Source organism: Pan paniscus, chromosome 11, assembly GCF_029289425.2.
Source record: "Pan paniscus chromosome 11, NHGRI_mPanPan1-v2.0_pri, whole genome shotgun sequence".
In the NCBI taxonomy this organism is placed as follows: Eukaryota; Metazoa; Chordata; class Mammalia; order Primates; family Hominidae; genus Pan; species Pan paniscus.
The window spans coordinates 46,369,182-46,383,510 of record NC_073260.2 but is presented as its reverse complement, the minus strand read 5'-3'; positions in this window follow the sequence as shown (position 1 = coordinate 46,383,510).

Here is a 14,329-nt window from a genome sequence, read left to right as displayed (position 1 = left end):
CAACCTTTGCCTCCTGGGTTCAAACAATTCTCCTGCCTAAGCCTCCTGAGTAGCTGGGAATACAGGCGCCTGCCACCACGCCTGGCTAATTTTTTGTATTTTTAGTAGAGATGGGGGTTTCACCATGTTAGTCAGGCTGGTCTCGAACTTCTGACCTTAGGTGATCCACCTGCCTTGGCCTCCCAAAGTGCTGGAATTAGAGGCATAAGCCACCATGCCCAACCGAAATCTATCATCTTAAAGAATATATATATCATCAAGAACAGGCCAGGTGCGGTGGCTCACACCTGCAATCCCAGCACTTTGGGAGGCCGAGGCAGGCGGATCATGAGGTCAGGAGATCGAGACCATCCTGGCTAACGTGGTGAAACCCTGTCTCTACTAAAAATACAAAAATTTAGCTGGGCATGGTGGCGGGCGTCTGTAGTCTCAGCTACTCGGGAGGCTGAGGCAGGAGAATGGTGTGAACCCAGGAGGCGGAGCTTGCAGTGAGCCGAGATCGTGCCACTGCACTCCAGCCTGGGCGACAGAGTGAGACTCCATCTCAAAAAATAATAATAATAAATTTAAAAAAAAAAAGACTAGCTTGACCAATATGGTGAAACCCTGTCTCTACTAAAAATACAAAAATTAGTCGGGTGTGGTGGCACACGCCTGTAGTCCCAGCTACTGGGGAGGCTGAGGCAGGAGAATCACTTAAACCCAGGAGATGGAGGTTGCAGTGAGCTGAGGTCACACCACTGCACTCTAGCCTGGGCGGCAGAACGAGACTTCATTTCAAAAAAAGAAAAAAAAAAAAAGAACAGAATGTTGGTAGAAATAGGAACATCACAGGTGCTTCTGGTGAGGCCTTAGAAGAGAGTAAGGAACATGCTATTGGAAAGAGGAGGAAAAGTGATCTTTGTTATAGAGTGGTAGAGAAGTTGGCTGAACTACATTCTAGTGTTGGGTAGAAAGTAGGAGACTTCCAGCTGGGCGTGTTGGCTCACGCCTGTAATCCCGGCACTTTGGGAGGCCGAGGCGGGCAGATCACGAGGTCAGGAGATCAAGACCATCCTGGCTAACACGGTGAAACCCCGTCTCTACTAAAAATACAAAAAAAAAAATTAGCCGGGCATGGTGGCAGGCGCCTGTAGCCCCAGCTACTCAGGAGGCTGAGGGAGGAGAATGGCATGAGCCCAGGAGGCGGAGCTTGCAGTGAGCCGAGATCGCACCACTGCACTCCATCCTGGGTGACAGAACAAGACTCCATCTCAAAAAAAAAAAAAAGAAAGTAGATTTCCAAACAGTGTAGAAGGTATGGCCTGGTTTGTCTTTGCTGCTTGTAGCAATTTATCTCTTTTAAGAGAAAAGAGATAAATTGAGGAAGGAACTGTTAAGCAAAAAGGAACTGTACTTGGTAATCTAGGAAGCCCTTAGCCTGTCCAGATTGCTAAAATTAGCAAATTCACTATTGAGAAAATGTGGAGAGAAAGTGTGAAGAGAACACCAAGGGTGTTGTTGGACATTTTGTTGAAGACATTATGAATGTGACTCGTGGATCCAATCAACCATCTCAGTGGAATTGAGGAATAGAGATGAGGTTATCCAGGAATGATCTGTGGATAGAGCCTCTTGTCTGATGGCATGGGTCCCTGTAAACTACACAGGAGACCAACAAGATTTCTGAAAATGTTACACCAGCAGAAATGCTGCCAGCCTGGATTGAAAGGCATGGGGGTCCTGGGCGTGGTGGCTCATGCCTGCAATCTCAGCACTTTGGGAGGCCGAGGTGGGTGGATCACGAGGTCAGGAGATGGAGACCATCCTGGATAACACGGTGAAAACCCCATCTATACTAAAAAAAAATACAAAAAAATTAGCCAGGTGTGGTGGCAGGCGCCTGTAGTCCCAGTTACTTGGGAGGCTGAGGCAGGAGAATGGCGTGAACCCGGGAGGCAGAGCTTGCAGTGAGCCGAGACCGCACCACTGCACTCCAGCCTGGGCAACAGAGCGAGACTCCGTCTAAAAAAAAGAAAAAGAAAGGCATGGGGATGGGATGAAATGAAGGAAGAATGTCTTGGAGGACAGCAGACATGGGTGCAGAGACAGGCTAGGGGTGGGGTGGGGGGGTGTGGCAGGAGGGTGGCTGCCTGCTGGGCCTCAGACTTGCTTAGGACCAAGTGATCCTTTCGTTTCTTCCCTTTTCTCCCTTTTGTTTTTTGTTGTGGTTGTTTGTTTGTTTTTTGAGATGGAGTCTCGTTCTGTTGCCCAGGCTGGAGTGCAGTGGTGCCATCTCCGCTCACTGCAAACTCTGGCTCCCGGGTTCATGCCATTCTCTTGCCTCAGCCTCCTGAGTAGCTGGGACTACAGGCACCCGCCACCATGCCTGGCTAATTTTTTGTATTTTTAGTAAAGATAGAGTTTCGTTAGCCAGGGTGGTCTCAATCTCCTGACCTTGTGATCCACCCGCCTCAGCCTCCCAAAGTGCTGGGATTACAGGCATGAGCCACCATGCCTGGCCCCTTTTCTCCCTTTTGGAAGGCGCTCAGACTTTGGAGGATATTGGGATGAGGTGAATGTGTTTTGAACATGGGACCACAGTAACCTTTGGGAGTTCCAACTGTAGTGGGTTGAATAGTGTACCTGCAAATTTATGTCTGCCTGGAACATCAGAATGTGATCTTATTTGGAAATAAGATCTTTGCAGATATAGTTAGATATAGAAGTCATACTGGATTAGGATGGGCCGTAAATCCAATAACTAGTGTCCCAATAAGAAGAAAAGACACAGAGATGTGGTGGTGGAGGTAGAGATTGGAGTGGTGCAGCTACAAGCCAAGGAGTACCAAGAATGCCTTTGTTTTGAGGCCCCGATTTGTGGTACTTTGTTGCAGTGACCATGGGACACTAACACACAGGGTGGGTAATTAAGCTATTAGGTCTGGAGGCAACTGGAACTTAGTCTGCTGGGGAGTCTGGTAGCTACTACTCCATCCTCCAGTTAAGAGCCCCAGAACACATCTGCTGATGAACAAAGTTGGATTTGCAGACTTGCTGCAATGAGCGGGAGCACATGTGTTGGGAAAGCCTAGGGCATTGCAATGGGATGCTTGTAGGGAGGACATAGAGTAGGATTTGGGCTGTGTTAGGTGGTTTTGAAGGGGGTTCAAAAGCCAGTCTGCACTGGATGCTATCGGGAGCAATTCTATGCTTGGGTATTTTAATACATTCCATCAGAAAGCAGAGGAATGAAATGAGGCTCAAGCTGCAATTGGTATGAAACAGCAGCCACTCGTATCACCCAGGATATATATTGGTATTGTCTTTCCAGGGACTTTTTTCCTTTTTTTTTTTTTTTTTTTTTTGAGACTGAGTCTTTCTCTGTCACCCAGGTGGAGTGCAATGGCATGATCTCGGCTCACTGCAACCTCTGCCTCCCGGGTTCAAACGATTCTCCTGCCTCAGCCTCTCATGTAGCTGGGATTACAGGTGCCTACTACCATGCCCAGCTAATTTTTGTATTTTTTTAGTAGAGATGGAGTTTCGCCATGTTAGCCAGGCTGGTCTTGAACTCCTGGGCTCAAGGTTATCCATCTGCGTCAGCCTCCCAAAGTGGTGGGATTACAGGCGTGAGCCTCCACACTTGGCCTGTGACTTTGTTTTTTCTGTGCCAAGACAAGATGTTGAAGTGGTCTTGTCTGATATTGATGCCCTGTGAGATTGTTTATGTTCAACGGGAGCTGTGAATGCCAGCTCAGTTCTGGCTTCTCACAGGGTAGACAGTCACCCCGGTACCATCCAGCTGGGCATTTACCCTCCAACACCTGGGAGACACTTGGAGACACTGGTTGAGGGCTGCTCTTGGGACCACTAATTCATTCCGCTACATTTCTGGCCTGCCCTGCATGAGCAGAGGGGCTTTGGACTTGTTTTGTTTTTTTTGTTGTTGTTGTTGTTGTTGTTGTTTTTGAGATGGAGTCTCACTGTCCCCCAGGCTGGAGTGCAATGGCGTGATCTCGGCTCACTGCAAGCTCTGCCTCCCGGGTTCACGCCATTCTCCTGCCTCAGCCTCCCAAGTAGCTGGGACTACAGGCACCCGCCACCATGTCCGGCTAATTTTTTGTATTTTTAGTAGAGATGGGGTTTCACTGTGTTAGCCAGGATGGTCTCAATCTCCTGACCTCGTGATCTGCCCGCCTCGGCCTCCCAAAGTGCTGGGATCACAGGCGTGAGCCACCGCGCCTGGCCTGGACCTGTTTGACAATGATTCCGGCTTGATTATTATTCAGGTATGGTGAGGCCAGCAGATCAGTAGACAACTACCATTGAGAAGATAGCTTGCTATCACAGATCCCAAGTGGAAGAGGCCTCCACCCTTGAAGGGCCACACAGGGAAGCACCAGGGTTGGTCAGGAGGCAGAGGGAATGGGGGAAGTGTGGGCCGGAGCCTTTACTGTGGTTTTGAAGGAAGGCATGGGCAAGCAGGGCAAGCAGGCTGAGTACTGGCTGGTGTGAATCATTTCAGTGGGCTCTGGGGCACAGAGGCTCTTGCTGAGTGTCTGATACCTGCCTCAGGGTGAGGAGTGCAGGGGGATGGTGGCCCAGAGTGTGGTAGCCCTGGAGAGGAGGTGTAGGATGTGGGCTCTGGGTTGGTTGGTTTGCACTTGAAAGGCATGATCACAGGCAAGTCCTTTACTCTCTAGGGACTGGCTATCCCTGGGAGGGGCTGTCACTCCAGGTCAGTAAGTCCCCAAGATGTCAAAGCATCAGAACACAGAAAATAAAAAAATATGATTAATATGGGCCCCCAGAGGGAGTCTCCAGCCGCTAGAAGTTGGGCTGAGGGCCCCCCGAGTGGGCATGGCTGAGGAGACATGGCAGGCACAGACGGCATCTGCTACAGGTGACCAGACCAAAGTCAGCTGGCTCAGGACCAGGGTTTCAGCTCAGGGCGGCCTGATGCCAAATTCCACATTCTGAACTATAGCTCGATTTGGTGAGAGGAGAGAAAAGAACAACAGGTGTTTTCCAGTGTCATTGACCACATTACCTATTCGGACTGTGTCTCACTTGCATGTTCTGCAGACCATCACCAGTGCCTGCTCTGTGCCTGGCCCCATGCTGGGCTCTGGGGCCACAGAGATGAGCCAGGCATGGTTCCTGCCCTTGAGGTATGATTTGTCTGCAGGGGGTTTGAGGAGGGAGCAAACCTGTGGTCCAGCCCAAACCTGGATGGCTAGAGAATCCTTGCTGAAGAAGGTGGTGCCCGAGCTGAGTGCTGAAGCACTAGCAGGGCCACAGAGCTGAGCAGAGCGGGCAGGAAAGTCACTGCAGCTGGAACACAGGGGGGACAGGGCTGGGGCAGGGAAGTCACTGTAGCTGGAACACTGTAGGGACAGGCTGGGGGAGGAAAGTCACTGCAGCTGGAACACTGTAGGGACAGGCTGGGGGAGGGTGTCTCCTGCTCCACTGGGGAGTGAGGACTTTGCTCCTGGGCCCTGTGGATTTGGGAGATCTCCAGGGCCAGCAGCATGGAGCACAGAGACAGGCAGAGCCTGTCAGTATTAATGAGTGGATGGAATAAAATTGGGAAGCAGCTGGGCGCAGTGGCTCATGCCTGTAATCCCAGCACTTTGGGAGGCCAAGGCAGGTGGATTACGAGGTCAAGAGATCCAGACCATCCTCGCCAACATGGTGAGGTCTCTACTAAAAATACAAAAATTAGCTGGGCATGGTAGTGCGCACCTGTAGTCCCAGCTACTCGGGAGGCTGAGGCAGGAGAATTGCTTGAACCCAGGAGGCAGCGGTTGCAGTGAGCCGAGATCACGCCACTGCACTCAAGCCTGGCAACAGAGCGAGACTCCATCTCAAAAAAAAAAAAAAAAAAAAAACGAGAAGCAAGGGGAAGGACTTTTGACTCCATGGAAGAGCTGGGCAGGGGCCTGTTTGCATAACCATTTCTTGAAGTCTGGCTTCCAGAGGCAGTGGCCATTTGCACTACAGAAAATGGTCTGTAGTGCAGGACCAGTGAGCTCTTAGCCCCCTGAAGGCTGCAGTGACATGATCCCCACCTAGGATCACCATGTTCAGTTGAGCAGGTCATCCACTGCACAGAGGCACTGATGAATATGTACATACACTGAGATCCAGCCCATGTACCACCCTCAGGGATGTGGCCTTCTCCAAATTTGTACAAAGTCACCAAATGGGCTAGCTTTGGCCCTCTCCTTGCCCTCTGTAATTCTCTCTGAGGAGCTGAGAATGAGGTGGTTTCCAGGAGGGCTCAGGACCATGGGGGTTCAAGGAGACAAGAAAGAAAAGAGCGCAGGGGGCTGGGGGCGGTGGCTGACGCCTGTAATCTCAGCACTTTGGGAAGCTGAGGCAGGCGGATCACTTGAGGTCAGGAGTTTGAGACCAGCCTGGCCAACATGGTGAAAGCCCGTTTCTACTAAAATGCAAAAATTAGCTGGGTGTGGTGGTACGTGCCTGTAATCCCAGCTACCGGGGAGGCTGAGCCAGGAGAATCGCTTGAACCTGGGAGGCAGAGATTGCAGTGAGCTGAGATCGTGCCTCTGCACTCCAGCCTGGGCAACAGAGTAAGACTCTGTCTCAAAAAAATAGAAAAGAAAAAAGCGCAGGGAGACCCTGGATGGCCCCGTGAGCTTGGATCCACCTGGGTGAAGCCAGGCCTAAGGGAAAAAACAAACTGCACACCATCATCAGATTCATATGCGCTCATGACTGACTACGAAAGATGGTCTTGTCTCTGGTAATGGGCTGCACCCGCCTGCCTCCTAAGACAGCATCCTTACAGCTCAGAAGTACAGACAAATGAAATGGGACATTCCGCTAAACAGTTTAGCAAATACGGATAGGCACTAAGAACAGGCACCTCACCTGTATCTCCACCCAGTAATACCACCACACACTTAGCACCCTCCAGCCACTCCCTGTGTTTGGATCTGTCTGTATATGTGTGTGTCTGTGTTTTATCAAAAAAAAATGGGGGCTGGGTGCAGTGGCTCACGCCTGTAATCCCAGCACTTTGGGAGGCCGAGGCGGGCGGGTCATGAGGTCAGGAGATCGAGACCATCCTGACTAACACGGTGAAACCCCGTATCTACTAAAAATACAAAAAAATAGCCAGGCGTGGTGGTGGGCGCCTGTAGTCCCAGCTACTCGGGAGGCTGAGGCAGAAGAATGGTGTGAACCTGGGAGGCGGAGCTTGCAGTGAGCTGAGATCGTGCCACTGCACTCCAGCCTGGGCAACAGAGCAAGACTCCATCTCAAAAAAAAAAAAAAAAAAAGGGAAAAAAATAAAAGTCATGGGATCATGCTTACATTTTGGGTCTCAGCTTGATCTTGGTGTTCTAATGTGGAGCAGACTTCTGGAGCTCAGGTGCACAGCAGATACTCAAGAAGTGGTTGAGAACAACCTGGCCTGGTGCTCGTATCCAAAGCACAGTGGCACTTCAATTTGTTGACACTCCCATTGAAAGTGAGGTCTTTGACTCTGAGCTCTATGCTTGGTGAAAATAATATAACAGCAGTGTCGTTTCTGGGCTGAGGCCTTGAGAAACTGGCAGCTTCCACTTCCTGTCCTCTGGAATGCTTGCTCCTGGAAAGCCAGCCAGCAGGCTGTGAGAAAGCTCAAGCCGCCCTAGGGAGAGTAGTCAACAGCCTGCACCAGAGTGTCGGCCTGTGATGAGCCGGTCTGGGAATGGATCTATGCTCCAGCTGAACCTCCCCGTGGAGCAGAGACCAGATGCTGGGTCCTGCCTAAATTGTAGGTTTGTGAGCAAAGGAAAGGATTATTGCCATTCTAAGAAGTATCTGTGGTTATCCAGTGACAGGTACAGAGGTACTGGAACCCTTGCCCAGCCAAGTGCCTCTGCCTGGCCACAGTGATGAGGGTGATCCATCCTGGGATGAGATGTTAGGATCCTGGGAGAGAGCCTTGCTCTGCCTCGAGGACTGTGAGCTGCGAGGTCTTTGCTCAGAACCCCAAAGCTGCAGCATCCATGGTGGGGTGGAATAAGGCCGATAGACAGAGAAATGCATGCTGAGCGATGGAGAGACAGATGGAGCCCTGCAGACACATTTCCCCATCACCCACAACCTGCCTCCTTATTCATCCATGGGTTTAACTTGGGTTTTTGTCCTTTGCAACTAAGGCAGCCACTTAGCAAATATGTGACTCACAAGCTTAAGCCTCAGTTTCCCATCTGTAAAATGGGGATGGTGAAGCCCTCATCAACGTAACTGGGTGATTATTTGAAAACTGGAGCTGCCAGCGCAGGCAGAGGGAGAGGCAAGTGTAGACAGGGAGCCGCCAGCAGCCCTTCCTGCTCTCCATTTTCCTCCAAAGATGCAGCAAAGCTCCATCTATCACAGGCTCCACCCTTGGCCCTGGGACAGGAGTCCTAGCATGCCCATTTTGTGTGGGGGAGTGGGAGGAAACTGAGGCAAGGAGAGCCCAAGTCACATGCCCAGGTCCCACAGGCTGACCCCAGACAGGCTCCAAAGCCTGGTTTGTAGGGAGACTCTCCCCTCGCCGCAGGCCTCAGTCTCCCCATCTGTAAAACAGGAGACTTCCAAGGAGCTTCCTAAGGCTGAGTCTCTCTGATGTCTCTGTATGGATGAGTCTCAGCCAGCCTTACAGGCCACTGAGAGGCCACCCGAGGGCCATATCCAGATGTAACCCCCGTCCCCCCTGGCGGGGGGGCGGGCAGGAATGCCTCCTCCAAAGGTATAAGCCAGGTGGTAGGCCAGGGAACCTCAGCAGCCTGAGCAGAGACTCTGAGATTCAGCGGCATGGCTGCCAGACACACTGCACCTGCCCCAGGCTGTCAGGACCCTCTGATTCAGCCCTTTTTGAGAGGAGGTGGGGAAACTGGAGCCCAGGGGGTGTGGGCTTACCTGAGGCCACCAGAGGGCTGGTGAAGAGGCAGGACGAAAACACGCTGAGCCTGGGGGCTGGTGAGGGCAGAGCAGCCACTGCTCTTTCGGGGGCAGGGTGGGAGCTGGCAGGAAGCCTGTGGGGAGGGAGGAGGCGAGGCTCTCACCCTTCTCCAGTGACCAGGCACTTGGCGGCCCACGCTGCTCGCTACGCAGGTGCCGGGCATCAAAGAAGCTTAACTGGCTCTTCAGCATTAAGCCTCGGGCTGCCCTTGACCCACCTGTGCACCCCCTGACCTGCCAGCTTAACTGGGAACAGCTCCAGGCCAATGAAAGCACAACCCCCCACCTGAAATCCTAAGCTTGGTTGTAACTCCTTAGAGCATGGTAATGCCGTGTAATCCTAGCAGCCGAGGACCCAGGTCAGTCCACATCTTTCCCGACAAGTGAACATCAGAATGGTCGTGGGAAATTTTGCAATAGTTTACATTTACAAAGCATTTAAAATCCTTGTTTCTTATCAGAGAATAGATACATGCTCATTGTGGAAAATTCAGAAAGTACAAAAAGAGTTGAGGGGTGGGAAAAAAGATGACCTGCTATCTGCCAGCCCAGTGGTGGCAAGGTAAAGGCCTTGGTGTGCAGGATGAGCATGGGGGGAGCAGCCCCTGGCCAGAGTTTGTCCCTCCTAGGCCCAGCTGTATCCCAGCTTCTAAACTGGCCTGGCATGCAGTAGGTGTTTGGTAGTAGCTATTCCATGAATCTGTCATTCCTTCTGCCCTCTGGGCGCCTTGCTTTGTGTCTCTGCATCACCATTTCTGAACCTGAGGGCGGCAGCTCGATGTCATGTCACCCAGGCTGACTGATCTGCTTGTGCAGGCTGCGGCCAGGTAGGACAGTCTGGTGGTCACAGCTCAGGCCCCAGCAGGGGAGTACCCCCGGGGAGGGGCCTTTGTCGCTCTGCACAGTGGGGACAGGGCTCTTGCCTTGCTTTAGGAGGATAAGTGGTGTGTGTTGAGGGCTCCAGATGGCCCAGCAGAAAACATTTTTGGGAAAATTGTTTTCTCTGCAAACATCTGGCCTGCTAGAGCTTCAAGGTCAGGTTACTTTTTTTTTCTTTTTTTGCTTTTAGTTTTTAAAAGGTAATACAGTTTTTAAAAAGAGAGGACACCCATGAGGCCACCAGTGCTTCCCTGACTCTTACCATTTTGCAAAAGAACTTCCTGGACGTGGTCTATTGTGAGAGGTTTTCAGAACAAAAATCTCATTTTCTATTGAGTAAAAACTAAAATCAAGAATAAAGCAAAACAGGCTGGGCGCAGTGGCTCACACTTGTAATCCCAGCACTTTGAGAGGCCAGGGAGGGTGCATCACCTGAGGTCAGGAGCTCAAGACCACTCTGACCAACATGGTGAAACCCTGTTTCTACTAAAAATACAAAAATTAACTGGGCGTGGTGGTGCATGCCTGTAATCCCAGCTACTTGGAAGTCTGAGGCAGGAGAATTGCATGAACCCAGGAGGTGGAGGTTGCAGTGAGCTGAACTCATGCCACTGCAGTCCAGCCTGGGTGACAGAGCAAGACTTTGTCAAAAAAAAAAAAAAAAAAGGCAAAACAAACTGTTTTAGATTTCCACAATTATTATCTAATTTTAGAAAAACTCACCAAGCCAAGAACTCTGCCACCACCAGACTTCTGCATGGGTCCCCTCCCAGGCCACCATGGCCCATGGGTGCTGAGTCAGGCAAATCAAGGGTTGAGGAAGGCTTCCTGGGGGTGGCAACACCTCAGCTAAGGTCTGAGGAAAGAGGAAACTCCCAAGCCAGACCCTCACCTTCCTCTGGAAACCTCTGGCAGCGCACGAGACCCCCATGTTACAGAGTGGAACACTGAGCCCCAGGGCTGGCAGGCCTCCCCTGCCTCCCAGGTTCCATCCAACAAGTGTCCACTGACAGTGCACTGTGTGCTCCCAGTTGCAAATGGAGCTGGGAAGAGGCTGTGGCTTTGGTCAGTTCCTCAGGCTGTGCCTGACTCTGCTTCCTTCTCCCGGCCTGCCTCACCAGCAGCCAGCAGCCCATCCGTTCCTCCTAGCCTCCTCCCCTGCCTCCTCCAGCAGGGAAGCCCATATGTTTTGCTTTTTTTTTTTTTTTTTTTTTGAGACACAGTTTCCCTTTGTCACCCAGGCTGGAGTGCAGTGGTGCAATCTCAGATCACTGCAACCTCCGCCTCCTAGGTTCAAGCAATTCTCGTGCCTCGGCCTCCCAAGTAGCTGGGATTACAGGTGTGTCTGACCTCAAGTGATCCTCTCAGCCATATCTGGCCACATGTCCGTAGCTCCACACCTGGCCACATGTCCTTTTCATTTCAGAGACGTGACACAGGCTGAGCAGGCCTTAAGGACAGGCGGCACGAAATGGCTCTGACAGGGAGTGCCATCAGGGAAGGCTCCATGGAGAAGGAGGGTGAGGAAGGCAAGGAGACACACCCAAGCAGGCAAAGCCTACGCACTGCTCCCAGTTTGTGCCTAGACTTGGAGAGTCTGGGAAACCAGGCAACTAGGACAGCTGAGCGGGTGGGCCAAGCTCAAAAGCTGACGGGCCTTCGCAGTCCAGCTTAGAGGCCACCACTCCATCCTGAGCACATCACAGTCTCTCACTTGCCTTGAGAGGGTGGCAGGACCATGTCCACCCCTCAGATGAGAACACGAAGACTCAGTGCAAGGGTGCCCACCCCTGCCCCAGGGATCAGGGAAGCCTGTCAGAGAGCCATGGTTCTCACCATGGAAGGGGGCACCCCAGGCGGTTGTCCCTAGTGGGCCAGTGCCGTTCTTTTCACATGCCTCAGTTTCGCCCACGTGCATGGCTAGAATAGCTGGGCTTTCTAGGAGCAAACCATTCCAAGGGCCTGGGAAAAGGTGGACAAGATGGCCCTGATCAGTGTTCAAATAGGTGACAGGCCCACCTCCAGAACCAGCCTCAGATCCCTCCCATAGCTCCTAAAGATGGCCTTTTGGCAGCAAATGGGTATTCTGAGCCACAGCAAGGCATACAGTTCCCTGTGGAAACGACATGACAGAGGTCGTTAGGCCACCTCCAGGTCCCCTAACAGTACAAATGGAGGCCCAGCGCCACAAGCCTGAATGTCCACAACCCAACCGAGCGACAGACTGCTCAGAAAAACATGCTCTTTCCTCCTTGATCCCACCTGTCAGGGGCTGAACTGTGTCCCCCAAAATCTATATGTTTAAGTCCTAACCCTCAGTACCTCCAAATATGACCTTATTTGGAGACAAGGTCTTTACAGACTCTTTTTTTTTTTTTTTTTCTTGAGATGGAGTCTTGCTCTGTTGCCCAGGCTGGAGTGCAGTGGCACAATCTCAGCTCACCACAACCTCCGCCTCCCGGGTTCAAGTGATTCTCCTGCCTCAGCTTCCCAAGTAACTGGGACTACAGGCATGCGCCACCACGCCCAGCTAATTTTTGTATTTTTAGTAGAGACAGGGTTTCACCATGTTGGCCAGGCTGGTCGCAAACTCCTGACCTTATGATCCACCTGCCTCTGCCTCCCAATGTGCTGGGATTACAGGCGTGAGCCACTGAGCCTGGCCGGTCTTTACAGACTCTTTATAGGGTCTTAAGTTAAGATGAGGACATTACGGTGGGCTCTAATCTAATATGACTGGTGTCCTTAGAAGAGAGATTTGAACACAGAGAGACACAGGGAGAGCACCATGTGTAGACAGGAGTTAAGCTGCCACCGGCCAAGGAACTGCCAGAAGCTGGATGATACAAGGAAGGCTGTTCTCCTGGAGTTTTTGGAGGGACTGCAGGCCTGCCGACACCCTGATCTCAGACTTCTGGCCTCCTGAACCATAAGACAATAAATTTCTGTTGTTCTCAGGCACCCAGTCTGGGGTACTATGTTACACAGCTCTAGGAAACACACTTCCTAAATGGCCAGGTGTTTAGCATTTGAAGGCTCCTGAAGGCCTGGGTCACAGCGTGGCGGCTTAGGGAGCTGCAGGCAGCCTGGTGTTTTCCATCCCCACCTAGCTCCACCCAGCTATTGGAGGGCTGCCCCAGACCTCCCTCCCAGCCCTGTCCATGCACCTACAGGCAGTGGCCTTCTGCCTGGTGGTGCATGGTGGGCAAAACCAGGGAAGGGACCACACAGGCCTGAGAGGTGGGCTAGGGGCCACTTGGCAAGACATTCTGGGGTCCCAGAGTGTGGTCTGGAGTGGGCACTGCTGATGGCCCTGCCCTTCCCGACATGGCAGAAAGAATACACATGCTTGATTCTGAATAAAGGAGATTGAAGTAAGCCATCATGTGTGACCCACAAGTCCAAGTGGGAAGAACATATCAGGGGTGACGCCAACCCTGATGGCGAAAGGGGGAGGGCCCCTCACGTTTCACACTGAACCTCAGCTTTGGAGGGCTCGGAAAGCAGAGGCGGGGAGGGGCTGCCCTGCTGGAACCCTGCTTCATGGTCCACCTGAACATCCACACTCTTCACGGTCACCTGCCAGGCACTCTGGAGCCAGCCTGGCCCACCTGGGCCACCTTCTGTGCTCCTGGAGGCATGCCTAAGCCAGCCGCACTGGGCTTCTGCTGCCACACATTGCCAAACCAGGGCCTTTGCACCTGCTGTTCCCTCTGCCAGGATTGCCTTTGCCAGCTCCACAGGAATAGGCATGGCTCAGGTGGTCTCCCACAAGCAGCCCAAGATCCAGGATGTCTGAGGCCTGACACCACACCCAACCCTTTGGTGGCTGCCTGGGCAGGGGGCTAAGCCTGGGTTGGGTGGGGTCAGAGGGAGAGAAAGAGCCCGGATCACAGCTCTGGGCCTGCTGCAAGTGGAGCTGGGTGGGAAGGGGAAGCCAGGAGAAGGGAGGCCTCCAGGTGTGGTGGGCCCTGCAGACAGACCCCAGGGCTTTCAATCCTGTTTCCCCCAGCCGGGGGCCCCTCAGTGAGAACCGAAGACAACAAGGGCACCCAGACCTCAGGGTGCCTCAGACGGCCTGGCCCAGTGAGAGACAGGGAAAGAAGGCTGGGTCCACACAGGACTCTGGGGGTGAGTGGGGTACGGGAAGGGCGGGCCGGGGAGGCGTTTTGCTGTTTGCCCTTTGGTACCGGCCGAATCCGGCACCCTGAGAAGGCAAAATCCTGCTCAAAAAATAAAAACACAGAAGCACATGGAAAAACCACACTAGGAGTGGAGGCGAGAACAGGAAGGGATGGGGGAAGGGTGTTGGGCAGAGGTAGCCACGCGTGCAACGCCCCAGAGTAGCAACACTTTCCGCTCAGCCGGCTGCCTTGGCCCGCTGGGTATTTGGTCTCCCCAAGGGCCCCCGCCCACCGCCCCCGGCCGGACCTCGGCCCCAGTCCAACGTGTGGGCGTGGTCTGTAAGTTGCATGGAACCGCCCCTGGGCGGGCGTGGAGGGCGGGG